This window comes from Varroa jacobsoni, unplaced genomic scaffold (genome assembly GCF_002532875.2).
Source record: "Varroa jacobsoni isolate VJ856 unplaced genomic scaffold, vjacob_1.0 scaffold_631, whole genome shotgun sequence".
NCBI classification, from domain to species: domain Eukaryota; kingdom Metazoa; phylum Arthropoda; class Arachnida; order Mesostigmata; family Varroidae; genus Varroa; species Varroa jacobsoni.
The window spans coordinates 122,417-149,481 of record NW_019213533.1 but is presented as its reverse complement, the minus strand read 5'-3'; the positions used below and the strand labels follow the sequence as shown (position 1 = coordinate 149,481).

Genomic DNA, 27,065 nt, shown 5'->3' with positions numbered 1-27,065 from the left:
GCCCGCGGATGTCTGTTGAAGCCAGCTCGTGCACATGTGTGTGGCGGTGTGTGTAGTAGGCGTCACCTCTCGGCCACGACTACAGCAGTGGCAGCGCGAGCGGGCTGATCCAACTGCCAGCCTCTAATCGTGAGATAGTGCCAATCGTGTTCTGCTAGAGGTGGGTTTTCGTGGTGGTTGTGGCGATGATGATATTTGCGGTGATGGCGGAAAGGGGATGCTGGATAGCCGCCGGGCCTCCGGTAGCGGTAGTGGTGATAGTCGCAACGCGAGCACAGTAACTCGTTGCTTGGACTCAGCTCGATTGCTTCTCACTTCGTTTTCGTTTTTCTGCTGGTGCGACGATTGCTGTTGTCGTTGTATCGGCTGCTCCACACGCCATTTTCGAATCAGCAACTCGCCAATCCGCCACTTCGGCGACTTGTATTATCTGTCTTTATTTCTCGGATGTAGCAGATCGGAGACACATATAAACATACACTTACACAGAGAGACATTAACACGCTAGCACGCAGCTAAAGACTTCTTCATATGACGGCTGTCGGCCTATCGCTGTATATGCGTACCTACTGACGATCTTATTCGGTTGGTCTATTTATATCGCGATGTCTATCTGTCCATCGTTTTCATCTATCGTCAAATTCGTCCAGTCCGACATGAGCCCGGTAACGGCCACAGTATGACGGCGTAACGTTCGCATCGGCGTTGCTGTTTTTTCATTGCAACAGTGAGAAGTACAGAGATGAACACAGCATTTTCTGTTTTCTACGATCATATTCAGAGCCATGCCAAGTATTAGCGGTCACTAGACGAGCACCATTTATAATTTAGCTAGCCAACACGGCTAGTCGTTGACGTTGCATTCGGCCTAAAACAAATTATAGTATACGCCAACAATTATATTGCCCTACCTCAATCGAGGATTATTTTATCAACCTGTTCCAAATATGGACGATTTTAGTTTGTGTTGCATCCAACCTAACATTCAACTACAGTTAGTGAGTTGCAACTCTCCTGAGATCCAGTCCCGTCATCTCTTCCGCAGCTACTCTGCTACAGCAATTTGATTTCTCTGATTCAGTTAGTCAATTACTTTTACTTCTTAGTGATTCGCAAACGCGGGGGACCCAGTGCGTAGGGCAAGGATTTGAAACATCTAGCCGCGCTTGTTCCCGTCCTCGTTAAGCTGTCTTTGTCCAATGACCCCGTTCCAATTGATCCATCCCCTAACGTTTTCTCCAACAGACATTATCAGACCTTTTGGAAAAAATCCTAGTTGTACACGCAAGTTGAACAACAAAACGTGCGAAGTCAAAACGTTTGCTCAAGATTCAATTGAATGCCTATTATGTGTTGCTTGAACTATTTTGAAGCAGAAAAGAGAGATAAGGATTATTTCGAGCGGGATTCGAACGGTTACGGTACGTGCCCCTATATACTCAATACTCTTTAGACGCAGTACTCCCGTTGAATCGCTTTCGTAATAACGATCTCGGTAGGTGGTTATCGGTAGCTTGTCGTCAAAATGTGCGAACTAGCCTGTTACTCTCATTTTGAAGAACCTAAATGGAATATGCATGTCGCCGAAAAGAGTCAACTAAATTAGCATTACGCCCCATTGGAAAAATAAATGCCCCTCGCGCCTATGGTAACAATATGCTAGAAAAGGTATGGTAAAAAAAATTGCTTATTGAATTCAAAGTAGTGTTAACGATGGTAGCAACAGCGGTCCGTGGATGACTGGTTATCAAAGATAGATGTGGAGACCAAACGGCTTGCTGTTGTTGGGATGCTGTACGCCTATTGTAGAATTTCAGTTCAACGGGTACTCACTCATTCAGGATTCACCAGGGCCAGTGTCATTGTGATGGCGCTAATGAATAACTGGTATTATCAGCACGACGTCTATATAGTTGCATATATAACAGATGAATACAGACCGACTAGGCGAAGAATCGGGAGAGAGTGGAAGGGATCTATGCGGGTCTATCTACAAGAGGACGACAGTGATTAATGAAATGATGATACATACACATATACTTTTTAGCTTTCCCCTCAACGGATGTTGTTGTAGCAATAGTCGAACGCGGATTACGTGGCTATAATTTAGTTCGGTACGCCCAGTGCTTCTGTTGGGTTTTCGCTACGACGAGCTAACAACTGGATCCGTACTCTCATGTGTGACATCATCCGAGGCGTGTTCGACGGCACGATGCTTTGTATTCATACACGGTATACCACCGAGTGCGCTGTAAAAAAAACACTTGCTAGGACAAGAACTGTAATTGTCCTGACAACTAAAACTTAGATTTTGATGTACCGTACCTAGATCGGAGAAGCAAATCAAAAGAGGTATCCAACTTCGCGAGATCCGACATGCGCGTGTGCGTTGTAGCTGGCGAAGTTCGGTACTTTAAACGAGTGGTTATGATAAAAACAAGTGTATTTCTTCTGCACATGAAATGATTCCATACTCTTTTAGGAACATGTCGCGAGTAGGCTGCTGCCAAAGAAAAACAGATATGCGCAATCAAGTACTCGAAAGAACGTTTGTCAAGTAGGACTTCCCTCAAAATACATATTATGAAACGTTGTACGGAGCTATATATTGTTAAACTACATTATCCTAAGCAAAGAAATAATTACTACTGTGTTATATCACGCGAATAGTACTCCTTCTGTCTGCCTGGTCAGCTTTGTTGAGTACAATGCGGTATTATGTGCTTTGCAATACGAGCTAACCTACCGTTTCCTCTACAAGATCCTCAGACACCGACGTACAGGCAATCAGTTAACTACGAACACGATCATTCGGAGTCATTGTTTGTTCCACTGTTGTAAGATTGTTTATGAATATCATCGTGATCGTTACTAGCTCGTCAATACATTAGGAATCATGGTTGTTCGATCGTGACCGATTTAATATGCGACAGCATACGAAACCTTATTACTACATACAAATGCAAATAAAACCAAATTACCGTCGAGTGAGAGGTGTCAGACCGATTTTACCTCCACTTTAAATTCTAGGTTACCTCCTTATCCATCTTCTCTCTTACAAGGCTTTCTTCTATCCTTATAGGCTTCGACGATTGCTTTTAGCTTACCAAATGGGTTCAGATGTGTACAGGCAGACTGCATGCATACTATAAATAGGAAGTGCGCGGCCTGCATGGGTTGGTTTGATATAGTGTGGATAGAAGCAGGCCGGCGGTTCGATCGGGTAGGATATTATTATGGGCTATGCAGTTCAGTGGTGGCTAAAGCTGAGAGGGACGGAGCGTGAACGACCGCATCGGCGGTTGGAGGAGTGGGATGGAAAGCAGCGAGGGTGTAGGCGGGGGGATTGAATAGAAAATAGAGAATAGAAGCGGAGCCAACGAAAAAGGAAAGCGAATCAGCCTGCTTCGTTCGAGCCGCTACTGTCGCCTTTGATGCAAATTGCATGTTGCATCCCTTTCATCGTCCCCGCCGCCGTTGCTGCCGCCATTTCCATGTCTTCCCTCCGATGACCCATGTCCCGTTCGAAAGCCCGCCCCTTCGAAACAGAGTTTTTCCCGAAACTCGCTCCCACCTTCCCAAGGTTAGCTTGGGGTTTTTAGCTTTCCTTCCATGAGTCAAAAAACGTTTCAGAAATTGTCCTGTCTACGTTACGTAGAAAAGACGATCATTAAAAGTCTTTCCTACATAAGACTATATGCATGCCTTGGTAAAAGTGCGTAATATGTTCTAATGTTTATGCAGAATGGGTGTATAAAGAGCTGTAGAATGTTACGTAGCGTTTCAGCTAGCAACCGAAGGTGTCTCACTGAATTGTGTATACGCATTTGTAATTACATACACCTTATCAATTTGGCCAGGCATCAATAACGATTCAGTGTGTTGTATGCGTATAGAACAGTCGAATAAAGGTATGTTAAATACATAGGCATTACTTTCACCTACTTGATTTTAATCATTTTACTTGTTATCTATTTCTTACCTTCGCAAATATTTTCAAATAGTAGAGGCACGATAGGACTTGAGCCAGCAAAACTTAAATTAATAGTCTAGTTCTTTGAACCCTCACGAAAGGCCTCTTAAATTGCTTAAAAATCGTTGCCTAAATTATTCTAGCCGAATCTAAACATGCGCTTGTGTTTGTAGCTTCGGGGAGATCAAGGCTAAGGGAAGACAACTTATGAATAGAACCAAATGAGAAAGATGAGAAGGTATGGCTATGGAAGAGAAAGGGAACTAGCCTTCGCACTCACATCATGGTCATCGGCATCATCATTAGCAGCAACAGAAAGATCAGCATCCTGTCTTTCCCCCGCTTCTTTGATTCTTCGTTCGGTGTCGGTGCTCGCGGATCGAATAGCTCCTCTGATCTACTAGTTGGAGCAGTTGTAGCAGTACGAGCAACATCTCGTCGATCAGTGTCAATATACCCCATACACTCACATGAAGACACACACATCCACACATGCAGATCCCTTGTCGTGGGTCTCTCCCTTTTCGCCAGGACTCAGCCAGTCGCCCTCCTTGAGATTTTGTTTTGTTCCCATGTATAGCGCTCCTTTAGGTGTATGAACTTGCGTTACTGGGGCAGGCTCTGCAGGAAAACGCCGCTAGCTAGGCATTGGCTACGGAACGACAGGACTCTGATTTCATCACTTTTAATTCTCTAATCTTTACCATTTTCAGTTACGCATCTGAGGGAAGGAACCTTGCTCAGCGTAGGTCACATGAACAATCCTACAGCTTTCGATTTTTAATGCATAACACCTTACTTTATACATCCCCTCTCATTTCTTCGGTCCGTTCGTGTCCGACGCCGCATCTTCCAAAGGCCATAGCTGTAAGCTAAACGCAAAAGCAGACCAATACAAAGGTCACTTAACATAGTTAGGCAAGGACGTGATAGCTTTGGTTCGCCTAACATGATATTATTTACAGTGTAAACAGTGGCTCAATTAGCTCGAAGACACTACGTTATCCGGATAGGGCTTATGTCAGCCTTTCATGCGTGTATATATATTTAAGGAAAGTTAAAAACAAATGTAACTACGATCCTTTGGTTTAACGTTTTAAGTGTAATACGTGGATCAGCAAATTCGATAGATATAGATTCGATAGAAATAGATCGCAGGTACGCATAGTTACCATACATAAAGTTTACGAGATGGGTATTTAACTGTGTGATCAAAAACTTATACGATGAGTTACCCAGTCCCGCAGTGAGCCATCTAACAGAACAATGTCATTGTCGTCGTTTTGAATACGGCTCTCCTTATCTCCACAAGCTATTGTGCGGCCTACATAATGTTTAGGCCAAAGTACATACAGATGCAATTAATTGTCCATATATCGATAGCGATGAGAAATACAGAGTGTTGTTTCCACTTCGCAAGACCCATATGCTTCCTTGTAGTGTTAAATGAAGGAATTGTTTTTTTTTGGCTTTTTTTTTTGCGTTTTTTTGAAGCTTTTACGACCGTTCGGACATTTTGTTTGTGAAATGAAATAATGTCGGCTTAAATATCTTTACAACCGTGGCTACGTGATAAGCAGTCTCTACAATCGAAAGTCGCAGTTAACGTAGATCGTTTTTTTCCTAAAAGACATCATTCTTTGCAAAGAAAACACAGCAAATATCACGTTGATGGCACGGCTTTATATAGACATTAGTTGCTACCGCCCTCTGCAATCGACCTTGGCGTGGTTATAGGGTATTATTGGTTTTGAGCAGTCCACCTAAAGGGTTGTCCATTGCTAGTAACCACCTGCACTCTATTGTGCTCTTCTACAAAGGGTTACAAAACGTCAGCAAGAATCGAGATAACTAGTTAAAAGGTTCCGTATCATAAGAACCACTAATCTCAATATATTACATCAGTTTTCAGGCTTACTCTTCATAGAGCTGAGCAATCTACACCAGCATTAGGGGCACCATACACTGTTGTTTTGCTTGTACTTTCTTAATATTAGGTTATGGATGTTCATAGATAAGCTCGAGCTATTCACTATAGACGTGCATGTGCCAATAAAGGCGGTCTTATCAACCAGCATCCCTGCGCGGAAAAAGATTATTACAGTTCTATATCTCCAACATGTGATGTTCTCTTTCGTTAATCAATTACCTGTACTAGAAATCAGTTGATGCGCATTTAATCACTAGAACGGTTTTCCGAAGTTCTTGAATGGTCCATAAGCACGGAAAACGCAGTTAGTGGGCCGCTTGCGTTTAGTAAGCCCATATTTCATAATTAGACTCAGAGTTTACCAACATTTTGCTTTTTTCAACAGCAGCAAGCCAGCATTCTGGGAGGAGTCGGCGAGAGTCCTGTTCAAGTAGCTCGGCTGCTGCGTTTCTAGTTGGTTGTAACAGGGGAATATCTACATACATAAATCTGTTGAGCCACCAAACAGACGAGATAGTGCTTGGTAGAGCCGTGGAAACTGGAGATTTGCTAGGAACCTTCTCCTTGTCTATGGCGATACGATATAGGCTACGGAGCTTATCATCGAGCAGTCCAGAATGCATGTGGTTGTACTTCTTAGAGAGCTGAATTTGTACAATAAGGCGTAGAGATAAGGAAAGGCGACAGCCATTGCAAGACTAATGGAAAATTGTATCTTTGATTTTTACGGAAGATGTTAGCGTTTTGAGCTGAGAGCCTGAAAAACGAAGCTTTGACATAAATTTGTTGCCTTAAATAGGACATCAAGAAATGAAAAATGAACCCTGCAAATGCAAAGGTGGACCCAGTGCACAATCTAGATACATTTTCAATCTTTTTCTTCATACTTGTACCCGTCGATTGTTATAACGTAAAGCAAAAGTATCAGGTTAAATTTTAATTCGGATATATCTATGTACGCGTATGGGCACGATGCTTATACATAGCGTTGAAGGGAGCCTCTAATTCTTCTTTGATGATTCGGATGACACGATGTGTTGTTACAACAGTTTCAGACAAATTAACCATTGACGAACCGCACCGATATAATTCAGGTTCCGCATTGGAATGTATGCTGTTGTTGGACCATCTACGATGCAAACAAGATGAAGGCTTATGCTTTCGTCCTCTTTGCATGTACTGACGTGTACGAACAGTTCTACTGCTGTTGACGCTGTTGCTCCTCCGTCGTATGAAGAAGCTGCTCGTAGGAGGCCAGGGAGGTGTCGCAAAAATGAAGCGGCACTCGCAGCTAGTACGCGAAGAGAGGGCGCATTGATTGATCTGCGTGCGTGAATGGGTCGACGCATAGAGCAGGCTAGTTGGGTTCTTTTGGGCTCCACCGAAGGCCCATGAACCTCGACCCACCGATGCTTTGCCTGCCTCATAGTAGGCAATGCGTGTAGCGCCATAGTTGCTGGCGTGGTTCAATCCAGATGCGATACATATACAATACAAGTAGAAGTAGAGGTTGCGCCAAATGCACAGTATATTGCATATGCAGTGCGGGAGGGCCATGAGACCCTTATGATGATCGTATGTCACTTTCATAACGACGTACAAGCAAGGTAGCTTCAATCACAAACGTTTGGCGAAGAGGATGGTAGTTCAGTATTAATTAATAGATTAGAGTTTGTAATTTTAGCATATGGTAGTAAAAACACGTGAAATATATCTTCCTCTTTAATTTCTGATTTGTATGAATTTCGTATCAGGGTCCTTAATTCCGATTTTCAACAATTAATTTTTTTCTGTGCTTTCTGATGATCTTAAGTATAAGCGCTTTATTATGCCGTTCTCAGCATTCGATTCGTGAAAGGCCATTAACATCTAAATGGCCAACGAACCGTTACAAATGTCTGATTGGCCGCGTATCAGAAAAACTGAACTCGGTAAATCCTGGAAACGACATTTGCATCTATATTATACACAATCCAAATATTCGTATTGTTTTCGTGTAATACGATGCAGAGAAATGGATCTCTATCTAACGATTTGAATATCACAGTGTTCTAATCAGCCCGCAGCAACATGGCACATTATTGATTGTATATTTTAGTCCTTTTTTTCTCTGAATTGCGTCGGCGTTGTTGATAACACACTGTTAAAGCATTCAGGCCACGAGCCAATTTAGTGCAATTGTTCGGCACTTTTTTTGTTTCTATCCATCAGAGGCAGCAACTTCATTGTTTGCTTGACTTGTTCCTTAGTTCGCTGCATAGCATGTAGACCACTTCGTGTGATCATTTTCCTTTTTCTCCTATGTCCCTACTCCCATCAACAAGGAAAAAAACTCCTCTCATTGGGTCAGAGCCACTCCCGTAGAGTTCAGTCGTGACTCGCAACTCAGTGAGGATGGATCTCGTTTGGTCATCGCCACATCTTGCAGACATCAAAGAAAGACAACGACGAGTGACAATGCTGACTCGGCGAAAATGACATTGTTGTCGGGAAGGTCAAAATAAGCGTCAACAGTGTTGCCAGTTAAGTACTTACCTCTCATGTCGCTCTAGCTTCGCTAATTTTCGAGATTATATCATGTCCGATGTCATAACTAAAATCAGTACGGCAACAAAAGTAGAAACTAGTTCTCATAATTAATGTGCTTAGTCGGACGTAAGCTGTTGACGCAGTCAGAAGCGATTGGGACTATTAGTATCAGGTACGGGGATCTGGCCATTTCATGGTGGAAATAGAGGCAAATTTTTAGTTGAGATCTCATTATGGCTACATTTATCGTAATAACTGTCGTAGTCTGGCAGAAAGCCGATCACAGATCAGCTTTTAAGCTAGGTGTGTCCCTGCTGTTGAATTGATATCGTCTAATGTTTCATAGAAGAATTATCTAGTTACTTCACAATTTGATGCTACTAATTAGTATTATAATGTATTTTTGTTTGACTCACACTGAATAACTACAAGGGGCCTACGGCCGGTGGCCATCATCAAAGTCGTTGCTTTTCATGCACCTGGGTGAGCCGATCTAGGTGGTCAGCGCACTCCCGACTTATTTGCCTGTCCTATATGATCGTATCGGTGGCGCATGCCCTTAGCGTAGGCAATAAAGGCGGTGTAAGTTTCATAACGGCTACTAGACCAAAGGTAAAGAGGTGGGGCGGGCGGACGCGCGCGCGCGCGCGCGCGCGCTAACTTCAGGTCCAAACAAGCTGCTCCTGCTGACGACTGCTTACAGCGCCACTTATGCGCGTGAACATTGGTCGTAATGAACGGCAACCGATCACTCATGGAAAGACGGCGACGGCGACACCACTAACGATGACTGGATAGCACAGTTGTAAGAGCACATCGAATACTAGAACTTATATTGGCAGCGGAAAAACTTTAATTCTGACGGTTATGGATACCAACGGTACAGATATCTAGACGGTAAAACCATGCCCGCTGCTTTAGGCCAGTATCTTTAACCGTTTATTGACGCGATATTATGTCTAGATTAGTAAAACGAACGCAAACACCTAACCAATGTAAGTAGTGTAGTTCCGTCCCTGTCATTGCGTAGCTGAAGTGAGTCCCCTTAAGCATACAGTTTATCTTGCTTAATACTGCAGGCAGATTACTTTACCATAAACAAAAAAAAAAACGTTTGCGCGGGCACCTAGGGGTGCATAAATACTGTGTACCCGGAAGTAAAAGAAGACGGCCGGATTCTACAGATTCAAATTTTGATTTGGGATGCCATTGTGATCGACTGACCACCTAACGTTCGTCTGAAAGCAACGCTTGCTTAGAAATACCAGTTATAAGGGCAAACAAGATTAAACTTTCTGTGAATCTCACGGGTATAAATAACTTTTTCTACACGTTAAACCGCCGGGTGGTTTGTGTCATTTTTAATAACATTTACTCGTGAAAATAGGTGAAGTGCCATAAGAGCCTAATGGCGACATCTATGGACTAAATAAATCAAGCCTTTAAAAATAAAATTCAGAAACGCGGTGATAGGTGTGAAATCTTTGTGTATCTCATAGACAGAAGGCTGGTTAATGCGTTAATTGTGAAATTTCCAGCTACTCCGACAGCTAGACAGATAAAACGTCAACACGTTCTTTCTTCGTTTATAGTTCAACAAATGTGTATTTTTTTTGTACATTAAATAAATACATTACAAGAATGATCTGTGATATTTAATGTAGTCAGCCAAAACCGTCAGCGAAGTGTAAACCTTCGTTGGTGTTTGAAATAGGTTCTTAGGTCTCTTAAGAGATGGGATTCTAATTTGAGAAGACTCGAGTCAGCGCAGAGACCAGGAGATCAGATGCTATAACAACGTGCTGAATGGTGCCTGGGGCATGGGGCGGTTTTAGGATCATGAGAACAAAAAATTGCCGCAAATGTGATCGCTAACCTCTGCTGAAAGGTGGATTACCATATCGTCCTTTATAAGTCATCAAAGTAGAAACGGGCTGCCCTTAATCGGGCAATGTTGAAGACAGGGGGCTGGCTACCAGTACACAAATTTATACGCCAAAGTGGTGAGTACCCATAGAATCACACTAATTATCTAGATAGCCTAAGTGAACACCCGTTTTGCTTAAGAGTTTTTGATAAAGGAGAAAACATACTGGCTCTGGTCAGTCGGTTCTTGCTGTAACCGGTGAAGCACACATTATGATTTGGGTTTCTCTAATTGCCACGAGCAATTTCGAAAAATTCGTTGGACTGAGCGGTTATCGATCAGACAGACCCCGCAATAAAAACCCTCATTGGTTGTTACTTCCGTTCTCTTTCGATCTGAGCGCCAAGAGATCCCTTGAAGGTCTCCTGCAGCAAAAGCTGAGGGCGGATGAGAGAAGGGTATGTGGGGCTTCGCCGAGTGTACGGGCATCATTTATTCATCGCGAAAAATGATGGATTCTGGTCCACTGTTTTCCCTCCAAACCGTCATGACGAGAAAAGGAGAGCTTATAAGAGCCAGGGGAACAAAGATGATTTCATGCGGCGTCGGACTGTGTTCTCGACAAAAAACATCGTTGTTGGGCCTTGAATCCTAAATCCTACACTAACATGTTCATTGGTAACCAAATCATATACATACGTACGTATACCAAACCTGTCCATACTGAAAGAATACAAAACTTGATTTTTCATTTTATTCGTGAGTAAAACGTTCAGTCTGCGACTTTTGCCTATCTAACATGCCAAGGTCAAGCCGCAATCGCTTAGAGACCTAATGTGTAACTAAAAAGATACATATGCCTAAACTCCATTTTACGCAAAACTGTCGTTAGAAATGCTATAGGAAATGATCTTGAGGTACACGGTTGCTTTCAGCGTGTAAGAAATAAAAGTCATATTAATTGGGGGCAGAGCGGGTAACTTTATCTTGGGTGTGTTCCGTAAGGTGGGGCGGAGTGCTTCGGTTGACTCCGATTTTCCTAACGGGCGAAAAGGAGGGGGTGGGCAGCTCATTACAAGGGTGAAGGATCACCTTTGAGTAATAACCCTTAGCGCCATAGCAGCTTCAGACGAGGGCCAGAAGAAATAACCCTCTTAGGGCGAGACACCCCGACGGAACGGGTAGTAATGTAAAGGCTGGGGATGTGCGAGGTGCGGTAAACCGGGCCGAGCGTTCCGAACTCACAAGAAGGGGAATCCTTAACGGCAGTAAAAGAGAGGGGGCATAACAAGATTCCTCAGCAATGTCAAGCCTTTTTACAGAGTTCCATTGAGCTCTCATGCCACTTTTTTCTCCTGAGGCTGGCAGTTCAAACTGATCATGAGAGGTCGAGGTTCAAGTTGAAGGAACACGAAAAATGGGGCGAAGATGGAAGACGCGTTCTGATTGACGAGAAACCGCGACAACGATACCCACACTACTGCCATTCTCAAGTCGTGGAAGGCGCTTGATAAGAAGGCTTGGGTAGAAAGAAACCGATGAAATCACGCGAGAAATCTCTGAATTTCCAGTCAGTCAACCTTGTAACGTACACTTAACTTGCGCGTCTAGAGCGAGGGAAGATTCTTTGCTGATAAATAATTAAATGGCAAAAAAGCACTTTAGAATTTGTGAACACGTGTTGGCATTTGCGGGCTAAGGATCAGAAGCCACGAGCCAACATCGCCACGCTGCTCTACGGAAACCAGCGGAGGGTACCCATATTATCCATGCCCACAGCAGCTGTACGCTACCATAATTATCATTAAATTATGATTCTAAGTGTATATGGTGCTATAATTCGCAAAATATGATTATCTCATAGTCACATTCAGATTTAAGGACTGCCTTCTATGTAAGAAGCCAAAAGGAGTATTTTTCAGCTAGTCCTTACTACGAACACGCCTGTGCTGCATTAGGCCGAACTTGGACCGTCTGTAAAAACAGAATTAGAGTGACAAGTACTTAAGGGAGTGATACCGCTTTACTATTTACTTTTTAGTATTACATACGGCGTATTGTTAGCCACAAAAATATATGTTTTCGTCTTTTTCCTCAGAGAAAGCATATTCAGGTGCAACAGCACAAGTATTCCTCAGTTCGTTTGTCCGTTCTTAGTTTTTATGGGATTCACACTCTCCGTCGAAGAACACTATCTAAGCACCTTCCCATCTTGGCCTATCAATGCCAGCAAAAATGATGATCAAGATGAGATGTCTTTTTGATGAGTTCTAGCTTAAACCCGCTGGTGCGTTTATGGCATAACACTAAGCTAAACTGCACCCTATCTGTGAGCTGTAGGCGTAGAACGGTCGCAGCAGCTGATCCCAGCGCAGGGTGGTGCTTCTTGCCAACATAGCGTAATTTGCAAAGAGGAATAGAGCAGAGTCGACCGAATAAGCTGAAAAGCTTCTTGGTTTCTTGTGCTAGATGTGGCCGCTGTCGGTGTCGTACCTATGAGAACCTTCCGTATAGGATATCCCATCGGGCCAAGATGTCTAAGCTTATCCATGCCGACATGTTACGCCCTATCAAATGCAAGTACGTGGGTGTCGCAAGGCGTTATGATAGAGAACTAACAATATAGAATCGGTGCAGCGATACTTTTCGTAACAACTTAGTGCATATTTTCAATATTTATTGTTATTTGTCTAGCTCTAGAGCATTAAAACATGCTTCTCATAATAATAACTAGATGTTCGGCTTACCAAATAATAATTAATTGTCAAATTCTACTCAGTAAACAGCAACGATGTCTGAATTTTTGAAGATATCTGAGAAATATGCAGCATTGACATTATTCCTGCAATCCACGTGTGCCTCATGCTACCTGGCATGCCTCACGTACAATGGAATCGGTATTCCCGAAAACTGATTCGCGCGACGTTTCGACAATCTATATAGTAGTCTAGTTATTTGCAGGTACTTGATCATCACTCACTTGACCGTTTATCTGACCCAAAGTGTTTTTCTCCCATGAAAAAGGTTTTGATAAGGTGCTGGGACGAGCGCAAGAAAAGTCCTGCTCGACGGGTCTCTCTGTGGCAGGTGCTAACGATAGGCAGAGTAAAAGCCACTTCCCGACTACCCCTCAAATCTGAGCAGGCTCTTTTCCTTTGTATCGTACTCTGCTATTTGTATATTTCTACGAGACGCGGTGAAACGGGCGGGAGGGGGGGAGAGAGGGTCCAAGGCAACGAAGAGCAATTTCGTTCTATTTGGGACTTTACGAGAATTCTGTCCTGCTGCCATTGAAAAAAATCATGACCATTTCGTCGAATAGGCTGTGCAGTAGCTGATCTACCAACCTACTCTGAACTACAAATATTTTTGCGATCTACAAAGACCCTTGCGATCCGCGTAGCCAACGCGCGTTTTCTTGAATGTGTTGCTGTGGTCACCATATAGAACATGCGTATGGTTCGAATCTCAGCATTAAGAAAATTTTGTCTCAACGAGAAAATTAAAAAAGCAGGAATCATTGCTACAAAGGAAAAACAAAAAGTTGGTCAATACATGTTTGTATAGTTATTATGTCGTTTCATAGGTTTGCTAGAGAAAACACAGGTAAGGCCAGCAAGATCCACCCCGGTTTCCCTTTCTTAGCGGGGCAGATCTTTGATGCCGTACGAAATAAGTGAATCCCGGGACTTGTTCTCACCGAAAGGATAGCCGAAGAGTATGAAAAAACATCTTCGAGCTCAGTATGAAGGACTTGGCCAATGGGCGATTAAGCACGAGTTAAAGTAAGGACTCTTCAAGGAAAGTGGAGCACGAACGGCTGAGCTTGGTGCGAGATGTGGCTGAACGAACAGTTTTCAAGAATAATGTACGCCACAGCATCGAATGCCGCCACAGTTGGCCGTTGTTGTAGTAGCGACCCGGGCTGTGAATTCGAGAGGCCCAATATTATCAGCGCAGTCCGTAGGGTTATCCGCACCAAAACAGAATTGAAGTTCGTGTTGAGTAACACTTAATATGTACGGGACCGATACAGTAGCCCAAACCCAGACAACCTTTGTTTTTAACCATATCTATCGCAACGTATTGACATAGTAGTCTAGTGAAGTGCACCAACATATTATAGAACGTGTGCTTCTGGCGCAGCTGCCATAAGTTAAGAATCATTTGCGCCCATCAGACCTTCTAGTCTACTTACATCAGACTCATTTCTACGGTAGACTGGTTTCAGACAAGGCGGCATTTTATCTCGTCTCACTCACGGAGGGGAAATGTTTCCAGCATCAAAATCTGTCTCTACGTTTATTGTAGCTACCATTATCGATATTGCCTTGGTGCATCTTCCACTATGGACCGCTAGGTGCCTCTCCGCTTGGATAGGACGAAGCCTGACTGTTGGAAGATACCAACCTATTAAAGTAGTGAGATTTCAATGGAACTGCGTTATGAGAAAGGCGACGGAAGAGAATGGTGCCTCCTTATGTCGCTCGCCGGATCTGGAGATCAGCACGGAGCATATGTGTAGTTCAAGTTATGCTCGAAAGTGAAACCTATGAGCAAGAGAATATTTCTTTGTATTTCTTTCAAAAGCTCTTTTAGACAATGCTATTGTATTAGTTGTTGGGGTGCCGAACATGATTTTAAGTAGACAAATTGTCGTCGGTGCAAAATCAAACTCTCTCGTATTTTGGTTAGCTTTAATACAACCGACTACAAACGTAGCGGTTATGCAGTACAGCGAGATGTGCCTTACAATTTCCAGTCTTATATATGTACATGATTCACATGTATAATAAGCTAAACATAGGAACAACAACTGGAAATGAGACCCTAGAGAACTTGCCCTCTAGCTAAAATGGTTACTCGCATGTTGATGCTGTTTAATTTTATTAGCCAGTATTATGCAGCAAGAGCTTCTAAACAACGATAATTGACCACTTGAAGAAAGGAACTAACGAAGGAAAGGTTTAGATGATGCCAGAATTGCTTGTGGCTGTATCGTGGTGAACGCGAGCAGCGGTAAGCAAGAGAGGTCCAGAGGAAGGAGAAGTGGCTGTTATATCTCGCATCTCTCAGGCGCTACGGCCAGCTCGATTACCACTGCTGCTCTACAACGAAGAGGAAGAGGCAAGCAAAAAAGACGAAAAATGGCGAATTCTGCCGCTGCTGCCGGCGCTGCTCGCCCTCCTCCTAACCATCCATCATACGTCGGAGCCGACGCCGGCAGCCACTCCGGCACGATGCCGCGCAACGCAGAACGTTCCCGCTACCGCCGCAGCCATCGGAGCTGTTACCCAGACATATCTACGATATATGCACACATCGAAGCACGGACGCACATAGGCCGCGTACTCACTCACTTCCTTCGAGTGAAAAGAAAAAAAGCAGACTGAGGAGAGCATCGTGCAGATGAAGATCGCCAGTCGTACACGCACACAGCCACACCAGCAAGTGGTGACCAACGGCGATAGAGCGAGAGGACCGTGCGCTGCTAGCTATACAACTCTGGCGGTCGACAGGGAAAAAGGGAAGTGATATTCCTGATTCGCTAATTTACTGTTCTAAACGAAAGCTACATCTACAAAGTCAACCATTGCCATTAAAAAGAACCAATGACCATTAGCAACTAGTCTTCAAAATAGTGACGTGCACTATCCCGAATGTCTTGGAAGTTGTGATAACACTACATATAATTATAGTTCTATGATGCGAGGATAATCAAATATTGGAACGCGCGGTATCAAGTGTTGCAGATAAAAGTATGGAAAGGCCCCGACGGATGCTGTAAAGCAAGGCTTGGACTTTTAGGCCTTTTTAGGCTTTCGAATTTTCATGTGCCATTAACTGCTGCAAACTAGCTCTAAGTCATAACTAAATGCATACTCCTTTATTGATAAACTACGTGTTTTATAACAATGTGCAATAGAAAAAAATTATCTAATACAAATTTAGTGAAACACTAACAGCTGTGCCATAATAATAATAATGGCTCTTTTGGGGATAAGTCGAAACAGTCGTAGCTTGTTATGTTTATTCAAAAAGAACATACCAAGGATCGTCATTCCTAACCATGACAGCCTTAATCGTATTGGTGAACGCAAATATCGCAGAACTATTCGCTCAAGTCAAATTTGCTAGACACTGATGGCTACCGAAGAAGTGAGGGAAGTCATTCGATCGTTACTAGTGGTGCAGCCGTTTTGGGTTGTTAAGTATCTTGAAGAATACGATTTACACGTCCAGCGCCAGAGTAGCCGCCACCGCCGGCGTCGCCATGCTTGGCCATACAGAGCTGGCAGAAATCAAAATCAGCTGCAAAGATGACATGAGGAATTTCGGATGGCCTACCATTTTGTTTTTATATCCTGTGTGTATCTTCGCTTCTCTTCTTCATGAGAATTGGATTGATTACCGCGGTTTAAATTCTATCGAAATATCGTAGGACAACTTCAGAATTTCCTCTTCCAGTCCCACAGCGTGACACGGGCCAATCGATGCGGTCTTGGGCGAATAGATTTGTTCATTAGGATGACTGTGATTATGAATATTTAAATCGGCTCTATCACAACTTCAGCTCTTCAACCTGCATTTATTTCAGCGGAACTAAATGTCACCATCGTTGTTGAACATAAGAAATTGCTGTACATATCATAATGGCAATATAGATACAATCGTTGGCTTGCTCTTGGTACAGCTCTCTTTGAGCCAATGTAATAAACAGACGTACGAAGCTAAAGTTTTTGAATAACGGATCGCCTGCTTTCTGACATCGATCAGATATTTACAGCTAATGTCTAAGGTAGTAGACGACAGTACGCAGCTGTTGTCGTTCTATATTTACTTCTGGTAATGATAATAATAGAACGATAAGTACCTAGTATGTTTTCAAGCACTATTGCTCTTCAGCAACGGCGACTGTATCACACAGTATCAGTGCATATAACAGGCCGTGTTATCATTAGCTTATATGGGCAGATATGCACACGTAGATGCTTGCTCGATAGTACAACGCAGACATGGGTCAGTAGCGGCCAGTCAGTATTAGCTTGTGTCGCTTGGTAGTTTGTACAATTTATGCGCTACGGCCGATCGTATTATTACAACCAGTAATAGTAGCAGGACGGCGGTCGGTGCTCGATGCTGGTATTGTTGTTTTTAATGCTTGTGCCACTGGACGATAGCACAAGCGTTCATTTGCTGGGCCGCTTGGTCTCTGGGTGCTTCTCCATCGACTAGCGTCGTTGCCGTCGCGGCCTTTGCTGGAACTGGCGCTGTTGTTGTCGTCGTAGCTGGTACAGCGAGTGACAGCCAGTAAGAGCGATCACCTCAGCGACCAAGCGAGGATTACATACGGCAGCATCCCTGCCATACCACGCCAAACAGACACACCGACCGACAGCCAGCAACGCTAGCGATAGCGGCTGCCGCCACCACTGCGATGGCCGCTGCGGCGCGGCTGCTCTCGCTGTCGCTATTATAACTAGAGAGCTAGAGTGCCAGCGACCGACCGACTGAGAGTCCGCTGCTGCCGCCGCCGCCAGCGTCGGTTTTCATTCAATTGCTGTACGGCTGAAGCTAGTGCTTTTGCAGTCTTAGCTGAGATGGCTGTCCCGATGCCTACCACCACTATTACAACAACTACCTTTTCTGCTGTCGCTACTTCTAGCACTGCTTTTCTCCTATTATGACGACTGCGAAGGGACCTAGCGCCTCCTGCAACGTCTCAAACTGCGTTCGGTTTACTTTGCACCGATCTTTCTGTCTATCTCTTTCTTGTTGACGTCGACCATCAGGAGCATTTTTTACATTTTGGCCGGCAGTGACAACATTAGCGTCTCAGTAACAGCGGCCATGGCCGCAGCAGTCATTGGTGTTGACCAGCTTAAATGCTCGAGCTGCGCCACTCTTCCACACGTGCTCCGAGCACTCTCTTTTATCTGACTTCAGTAATATGTATCAGCCATATTCTGTCGTTTTAAGAACTCATATTACTAAAACCGCTCATACATTCATGTAATTCTATGGGCGAGAAATAGCAGCATAGTGTTACATATAACCCATAAGTGCAATTGATATTTGATTATACAGACCCGTATGTACTGGTCACCGCTTAAACTCGCAATAGCTAAAAAGTAAATGCACACTAAAAAAGAGTTGCTGCATTTACCGAAAATGTATTACCGCAGGCATTAGACAGCTGCTAGTTGTGTTGTGGGGATTCAATATCCTAGCCGTCAGCGTGTAGCGATTATGGCGCGTTATGTCTTCAGTGAAGGTGGTCGGTCATCCGTCACTCGGTATCAGTTGGTACGACTGTAATCAACGTCGCGGACATCACCTCGAAGGTCACAACTGCCACCCATTATAAAGTTGCACTTCCATGTCTCAATGTTCCGCCTCATCTATGCCATGGCTCACCTTACCTATCAGTCGTCGGGTGGTGGAACAGAACAACACATACGTACGTGCGGGCGGGCGTGCGTGCGTGCATACGCGCGTCTACGATATGCGGCATTTGACGAAGACGACAGACGAAAAGAAGACGATCAATAATTATTTTAGAAATTATTGTAGTAGGGGAATGGGAACGCGTACAGATATCTGTTTGCTGTTTATTGTTACGCTAGTCGCAGTTTATATGACGCGCCGCTATGCTACCATCTCTTTACGAATTCCAGCCTTACGACAATAGATGCATGTATATGTTTTTTCGAAATTATTCGTAAATTCCACACCATATCGAAATACATGTGTTGTTTTGATATCATTGCAGGCTCCAGAATATAAATGTCACAGTGCACCTGGGTGCCCTGAATTGTCTCCATATAATTTCAATATACATATTTATATTGTTCTAAACCACGTTGCGGTTAGATAGCAATAGCTGTTCAAATAAACTAATAGGATCGAAAAGTGTTCTTTTCAAAGTTGGATGTGTCAACCATTTAAGCTGCAACATAACGGGTTAAATAAGCTTTTCATGCTATTTTTGAAACCCTCCCACGTTATATAGTAATCGCAACGTTTGTTAGGTACTCATAAAGCGCGAATTAGCGATGAAATAACGATAGCGTCAGCTTTTTTCTGTACATGCTGAAAGCAGTGCAGAAGCAGTACATAGGAGAAATTGCGACTCTCATAAACTTCCTTAATATGTTTAGATTTTTTAACTCAGATTTATATATATATATAAATCTTACAGCTGATAACGTTCTGCTCGAGTTGCCGGTTGGTTTTTGTGAACGCTATCTGTAATAACACTATTCTTTAACTAAAGGTATACATATCGTAATACAGTCGAGATTTTTAATATTAATAAGTGCTAAATCGAGGCTACTTTAGGTCTATCTAATCTGTTATGATCCAAGCTTTAATTTTATAAGCACAATACCTTTATTTCTTAACTTTTGCATCCAAATTCTGAAAAGCGTTTTGTCTACCAATGACACCCGATCGATGGCTCTCGTTACTCGGGTAGTCGCACTCAAATCAGTATCCCCGAAAAATCTTGATCCAAATAAGCTTCGAAGCGGCCTGTTTTAAATTTCATAAAACCATTTTTAGGACCCATGAAACGAACCAAGAACATTTCACACTGAATTTCATCCTCATTTAACAGCAGCTTGCGCGTTTTCTAAGGCTTCTTATACGCAGACGACAAACAAATGGCAACATTCAGATCTCCTCGGTTTGCTGGTGTCCTGTTCTTAAGCGTTTGGTGCATGACCGCGATTCGTTCCTTGATAACGTTTAGTGCGGGTCAGTCTCGGTTAACCGTCTAATGAGTGAAACCCAAAGCGACGAAATACGAAACCCCTGGCTTTAGGAATCGACTTGGATTTTCCGCATTGGAGTGCTCCCGGTGTCTTGTATGAGCCGCATTAGAAGCGTCGTTCTGGAATAGCAAGTTAGTCAAAGGTTCAATAGAAAAACTGGCCTTTATTAACCTGTCGATCTAGTTTATTCACTTAATTTTAGAAGTCAACTAGTAGGACCTATGCTTCGTCGGTCGTAAGATTTGTGTAAAGTTATGGTAAGTATGTTCGTTCATCCGCTTAACCGATTTCCTGCCTTCACCATCCAAGTTTACCCTGCTCCTCCATCTATCATGGCTTTAGGTGGAATCCATTTGCTTGATTGGCTAAATCACTCACATCATCTAAAAGAAAGTGCATGCAATTGTAGGTGCAATTTTAACTAGAAATCTCTGTCAACTTGACTTACGAAGTTTTGGAAGAAGACCTTGGAGTCTTCGAAACGGAAGCTCCTAAGGTTTTCTTTTACTCTGCTTCCGCCAGTTTCTGCTGTTTCTACTGATATGATTACAGAAGGTTATCTTGCTTTTAGCTTTTGCCGCGCGAGCTTTGCCCGCGAATGTTGCAATAAATTATATATTGAGCCTCCTTCAAGGCTGCATCACTTCCGTGTTTTTTTTAACATTCTAGAGCCAAACCTCTTTTTTGGCTTTTGATTGGGGTTTCAATTGGTTTGAAGTAATTTCGAAACGGAGAGGTCTCTCCTTGGCCTAACGATGGCGCAGACAATAAAATCGAACTGTTGAGGGACCATTGTAAGGAACTACTGGTTGGTTCTTTAGGCGCCAAAGCAGAACATGTGTCCACGCTGCAACTGACATTGTGGATGCGCCGGAGTCACAGCAATAACATCCATAGCCACATCAACAGCAATCAGAAATGTCTGCCTATTCTCGCCAATATTGTTGTCTGTGGTAACCGCTGTCGTCGTCGTCGTCGTCGTCGCCGCCGCCGCCGCCGTCACCACCACCACCACCACCACCACTGTTGCTGAAGCGAACTATTTCGAATTGGGCCAGTCTCTCGTCGTCCCTTCCCCTTACTCCGTCTGTCTACCTGCCTTCTCGCCTGCTCTTTGTTTCGCTTTCTATTTCCTCTCAGTCGATGAATGGCAGCCTCGCTACTGGCCGCAGAAGGTCCGCTTGTGCCACACTCGAGCGATGACTAAGGCAATGAAACTAGCTTGAATTTCATATTTTTGCTTTCTGGTAATAAATCATAACACAAAACCGGCACTTTACGTACTAGTAGGCTGTTGAATGAGTCTGGTGCATCCCTGTTTCTGTCGTCTGTAATTTGCCGCTATCGTCGTCTTTATAGGTACTATTGCCGTTGATTTTTTTCTCTGTTAGTGATGCTTTGGATTTTTCTAACCGACTTCATCCATGGTAAATGTGTCAGTGAAACGACTAGTTGTACTAGTGAATAGCAGTACCAGTCGTAGTAGAGTCGGCTTAGATTCTGGCATGATCGCTTAGAATGCTAACTCCATGGTTCGGTTTCGTACGATTGATGCGATGATGACTTAATCTACGGTGTCGCGTAAAATAGTATTACGATGCTGCCATGCTTCGATTTCGTGAGAGGTAGTTAAGGACGAGCGAGGACAGAAGGAGACAAGCAGACTGCGAATGGAGACGAGTACAAGTGCAAACAGATGGCTAGTGTAGCTACATCATAGACGCAGGGACGGCTGATAACACACATCGATACAGCTAAAAGACAATGATGACATATCTGTTGCTCGATAGATTTATGCGTTAAAAAAAACCAGCTCATCGAGCAGCTGGCCGTATTCGTATCAGCTTACTGTATTGTATTGCATAAAATTATCGTTGGGACAAGTGTTCCGGCCATTGGCGTAATTATAAATAATGTTGCTTTACTCAACGTTGCTGCGAATGTGCCGCGTTGGAGTTGGCGTCACGGCAACTACCGTCGCTCTAGCATAATTATTAATATAATTGTTTGTATACTGGCGACAAATTGCGCGGCCTATACACGTAATGTACTATTATCCAGTTTAAGGACGTCGCCATCACGCACACACCAGGTAGGCACGGCAGGAACTAGTACGCGATACTGTGAACACGATCAGCTACGGTGCTTTCGCAGTTCATTTATATATTATGTATTATTGATACTTATTCGTCCAGTCATTCACCCCGTCCTAATGCTCAACGGCAACAATTTATCATTGCCGCAGAGCAATATCTAAGTCGAGTTGAAAACAAAAGACGATTGTAATACGTTTCATGGAGTTTGTGTACGTGCGCCTTAGCATACATGCCAATATATATGTGTTTAGCACATCGCCAATCTGACGTAGATCCAACCTACACTTTTCTGATTTACGCCAGTAGCAATCCTACTGTCATCGATTCCCTTGTTGGTGCCTTTTCTTCATCTACAGATCTCCCACAGATGTAGAAATGCTAAGATGTAAATGTGAAGTAGTAAAACACACTGTGATAGTAGTTAGAATGTGCGAAAAGCGTAAGCGCAATGGTGATGGCACTCGGGGTCGCCGCTGGTGCCCATTGTTATGCGATTTCCTTCGGGTGCTATAATATACTACTACTGCTATTACAACATTGTAGCACGCAACACTTCTTCCTATCGACGGTGTTGTTAGTTGTTCTTTGCATCATGTCAAGTGTTGTTAATGTATTCGACGGCACACTCTATTTGACACATCCGTGTGAAGATATTGGCATTGGCCTGCTGCTCCTGCAGCGGGCCAATGCCAATAATATCTGCTACTACCCGTCAATGTTTGTATGTAGATTTGCCTATGTCTGTATGTATTGGCTTTTCAAGCTTTTGGGTGATTTATTGTTATTGTTTAAATGAATGACACCCAGCTGGAAACTGGCCCGTTATCTATATTAACGACGTCAATAGTTCATATATATTACATATATATATATATATATATATATATATATATATTATTGGTATTATATTAAGTCAAAATGTGCTCCTCTGTTCTTCATCGAAGCTACTGTGATTTTGTCGGATACTATCGTATGTAGGTTAGTGCACCTATCGACTGGCAGAATTTGATGTAGGATGTGGATAAGAATGCCCGCTCTTGCGTTACGAAATCAGGATCTTTTTTACGAAATTTGCGACAATGTTTATTAAAATTAGGATTGACACTGATGTTTCATTAGCTTCTTGTTTGACCTACTACCGTCTAATGGATCACACTTTTGTATTATAATGGATGCAGTCAAAAATATATTTTCACGATGACCGGTATTCGCAAAAGGAGTAGTTCTGCGTTATCCTAAATTTGATCGACAACGATTTGGCACCCGAATTTTCCACTAGATACTATATAGAAAGACTTCCATTTGAAAGGTCGTGCGACGACAACGATTTTTTGGTGGCTTGAGGCAGCTTTTTCACTGGATTGCGGTGCTTAGCTTGATAAATTAAGCCATCTCGTCCAATTGGGCTGACGTTACGTCTAAAAGTCTGTTAAAGAGAAACGCTGCTATGCCATGAGTGGTACGACCCATATACCCCAGAACTTTGGTAGCAGATCCATAAGACACTGCAGGACAGTCTGTCATTTCTGTCGAGCTCTACAAAAGTTCTCCCTCTCCCCCCCCTCTCTCTCTCTCTCTCTCCCTCTCTCTCCCTAGCGACCATCAAGGACAAGCTTAAAAAATGACTTTTAAATTTTTTGTCTCCGGAGACAGCATGATGTCAGATGAGCTTAAAGCCGTCTTACAGCAGATACCGAAAGGAGAGATGTCACTACAAAAATGAGAGATCATTAAATCAGACAGACAGATTAATGGCCTTTACACGACTACCATGCGCACGACATCCGTACACAATCAATGCGAACTTTAGAACGAGCATACTACATATGAATTTAAACACACATTGACGGTCGCCCGCGTCGGACCACAGCGCAAAATACAGTATTTGCATTTATCACAGTTTGTACACGTACGGATCTGAAAAGGTAAAAGAACGTGTCAAAGCCGCAATGTTGTTTGTGCTGCACTCGACACGCCTTAATATGAGTAATTTTTTTCCCTAAAAAAAAATCCAAGTACCAGAACGTACGCAGACGGGCTAAGCATGTATCGGAAAAGTAATGTTTGGCGACATCGCAGTTAACGTTTCCTGTTAGCTTTTACTTTAACGTACGAAAGATGTTCTTCCAGAAGACGGAGTAAATTATAATTTTAACGCAAGTAATGTACTGTTCGATTATTTATGAGTACCAATTTATGCACGAGCAACTTTAAAGGAAAAAACTGTGGAATGAATCGAAGATCGTGCAGAACGTAGTTTCAATGTTCTCATTAAGCAATAGGTGCCATGATGTTTTTGCATGCACTTGTGTGCGTCGTATAATAACTGAGCTTGCATTTCGTTCGATTACGCGTATACAATGATACCCCAGTGGCAGTTCTTTTCCCGTCCGTTACTTTCGTAAGCGTGTAATGGTAAGTGTGCTTTAATATGAACATTAACTCGTACTTTTACCTACGCGCTCCCAACATGTCTGAGCAGTTCTTCAGCTAGTTCCTTCGGAGGAATTATTCCTAGGAAATAAGTTCTTAATGAAAATCGCTCAACGATCGGTTTCGCTTTAATTTTGCGGCCTTCAGATCTGCGTCTGAACGTCCGATGAGGACACCGTTTGTAAAATTCACGCCTTCTTGTGTTCATGTATTTTGTTTTATATGTATAAACTGAGCTAAACTTTAACTCTAGACTTTTTAACGTGACGGGCATTGATCTGGCCGCCATTCTTTCTAGAATACAGCAAGAAACTCATTAGGGTAAAAAAACAATGTACCATCTTTGCAATTTGAGCAACAATGGGTAGTAATCCAAGTTTTTCGTGCTGAACGAATTTTGACGAAAATCAAAAACTTCTTTTTTACTTAAAATGTACAGTGTACTTATTCCGAGTTCACCTGCGACGTCTGGAAGATCCGAAGAAGATTCGCCTGAGGCAAGCCGAAAGGTTTTCAGTAGGTTTTGATTAACAGAGCTTAAAAAATTGTCGAAGCGGCTCAAAGGCCATTTTTCATACATCGGGATTTTTTTGGTAGCGAAAATAACGGCCGTTTAGTAGAAATATATACTAATCGTCAATTGGGTTGCTAACGGTCAGTCTTTGTTGACTTTTTATCCATGCATTTTTGGGACTTGTAACCTGCTATCAGCCCTAAATCGTACTTCGCTGGAATTTTTTTTTTATGTAGCATGTTTGATCGATACTTGAACGAGTTTATACCTACTGATATTGACGCACCTTTATTGTCAAAAAAAAAGTGTTCCCGGGCTAAAAAATAATATTTTGAAAATGACCATTGTGTAGTGAACATATATCAAAAAAGAGAAATATTAAAGGTAAGGCAGTGGGGCATACGACCTGTGCGATGAAAGACGATTAGGTGTTGAACGAGGTGCGTTTTGCTGACGCGATGACAGGCAGCAATCGAGATGCGTAGATGTCTTGTTAACGTGTAGATTTCGGATACTGGTCGGACAACTGTTTGGTTTTGTTGCGATTTCCATAAGAATCACAATAATCCTCTTCAGCTTCGCCATCACTTTTGACCGGTCCGTGGCCCAGTAAACACACATAGTTTATACGAAGGTTAGTCGAAAATATCGTTTCGACGACGAAGCCCCCAGGGAGTCTTCGGTCATCGACGCCATGTAGCGCACCCAACCCTAACAGTGAAAGCTACGAAATCTGCTGCAAAATATCATCACTACCTGCAGCTTCAACAAAGTAGCTGTCTCGGGGCTCAAAGATGGACTAAACCAAGTTACAAACTGCTGTCAGCTAACAGAAGACAGAGTATTAGGCACAGCGAAAACGATGCATGATATTCGATAGCATTCCCCCAGCAGGATATAAGGAATTGTGCCGATTTGACCTGTCAATGAAGATCAGTTAATACTGTCCTAGTTGCACAAAGACGTACCATTGTTTATATGTACCCTAATATAGCGCAATATTTTTGTAATATACATGAGCACTTAAGTAGTGTATCCACGAGATGAAGGTAGCCCAACACGGACGAAACGCCTATAGTATAAATTGAAGTTTGATACAAATACCCCCCCCCCCGCCCCCCAAATAGATTATCTCACGTACTGTTGCCCTGTTCTGTCGCCGCACTCCCCGTGCACACCGTTAATGATCGCAACTGTAATAAGTAGCCTGTCTAAGTTAACATTGTTTTTCTAAATAACTGACGTATCGGTAATATGACTGGTAATACACCGCGAAGATTGCGGAACCCCACGATATGCAGTTGCTTCGCTTATACTTAACTGGAACTTGCAGTACCGTTAAATCTAAGGCGACTCAAGTATTTAGGAGGTTCTGGTATTGTTTGTACCAACATATAATTGTCACAATTAGGATTTATGTCATCATCGTATGTAGCTTTTTACATAGACAATTGTAATAAGCGCACATTTGTCTAGTCGCATCCCTTCGCATGGAACGGTCGCTAAACAGCGGAAGCTCATTCTGCCAAATTGAGCGAATTCGTTAGTTCAAGTTAAATTAAGCGGAAAATATGAAACAACGTCAACGAACTTTCTGCCCGTTGGCATGTCGACCTTCCCTTTCGAGGGCGAGGAAAAGAGAGAGGATTCGTATACTCACCGAAATGAATCAGCAAGAGCAACACATACACAGAAGATAGCAAATGTAGATGTCATTTGTTCACCCTCGTGTCCCACCGAACCGCTCTCGCGTCTCCGATAGCCACCAGCTCCCTGCTCGCCAATACCGATGTCGACTGTTGTGACTGAGTGCTGGCTCTGTAAATTGGCCAGTTAAGCTGGCAGATAGATTCACGAGGTATGAAAAACGATCTGCACGTCGGCCCAATTTATGAGCTAGTATGTTTGCTGTTGACGCTAACATTCCCAATCACAGCAGAGTAGAAC

At 43.1% G+C, this 27,065-nt stretch overlaps 1 long non-coding RNA gene across 1 annotated transcript in view; it reads right to left on the bottom strand.

Annotated features, from left to right (window-relative positions):
* Positions 1–16,298: 16,298 nt before the first annotated feature.
* LOC147753235 (uncharacterized) overlaps positions 16,299–27,065 on the bottom strand; it is a 21,920-nt gene continuing 11,153 nt past the window's right edge. The window contains exons 7-11 of the long non-coding RNA XR_015311834.1: positions 26,779–26,956; positions 25,525–25,705; positions 20,524–24,088; positions 19,691–20,194; positions 16,299–18,798 (exon numbers count right to left, since the gene is read on the bottom strand). This is a non-coding gene — a long non-coding RNA (uncharacterized LOC147753235). The remainder of the gene's footprint in view (positions 18,799–19,690; positions 20,195–20,523; positions 24,089–25,524; positions 25,706–26,778; positions 26,957–27,065) is intronic.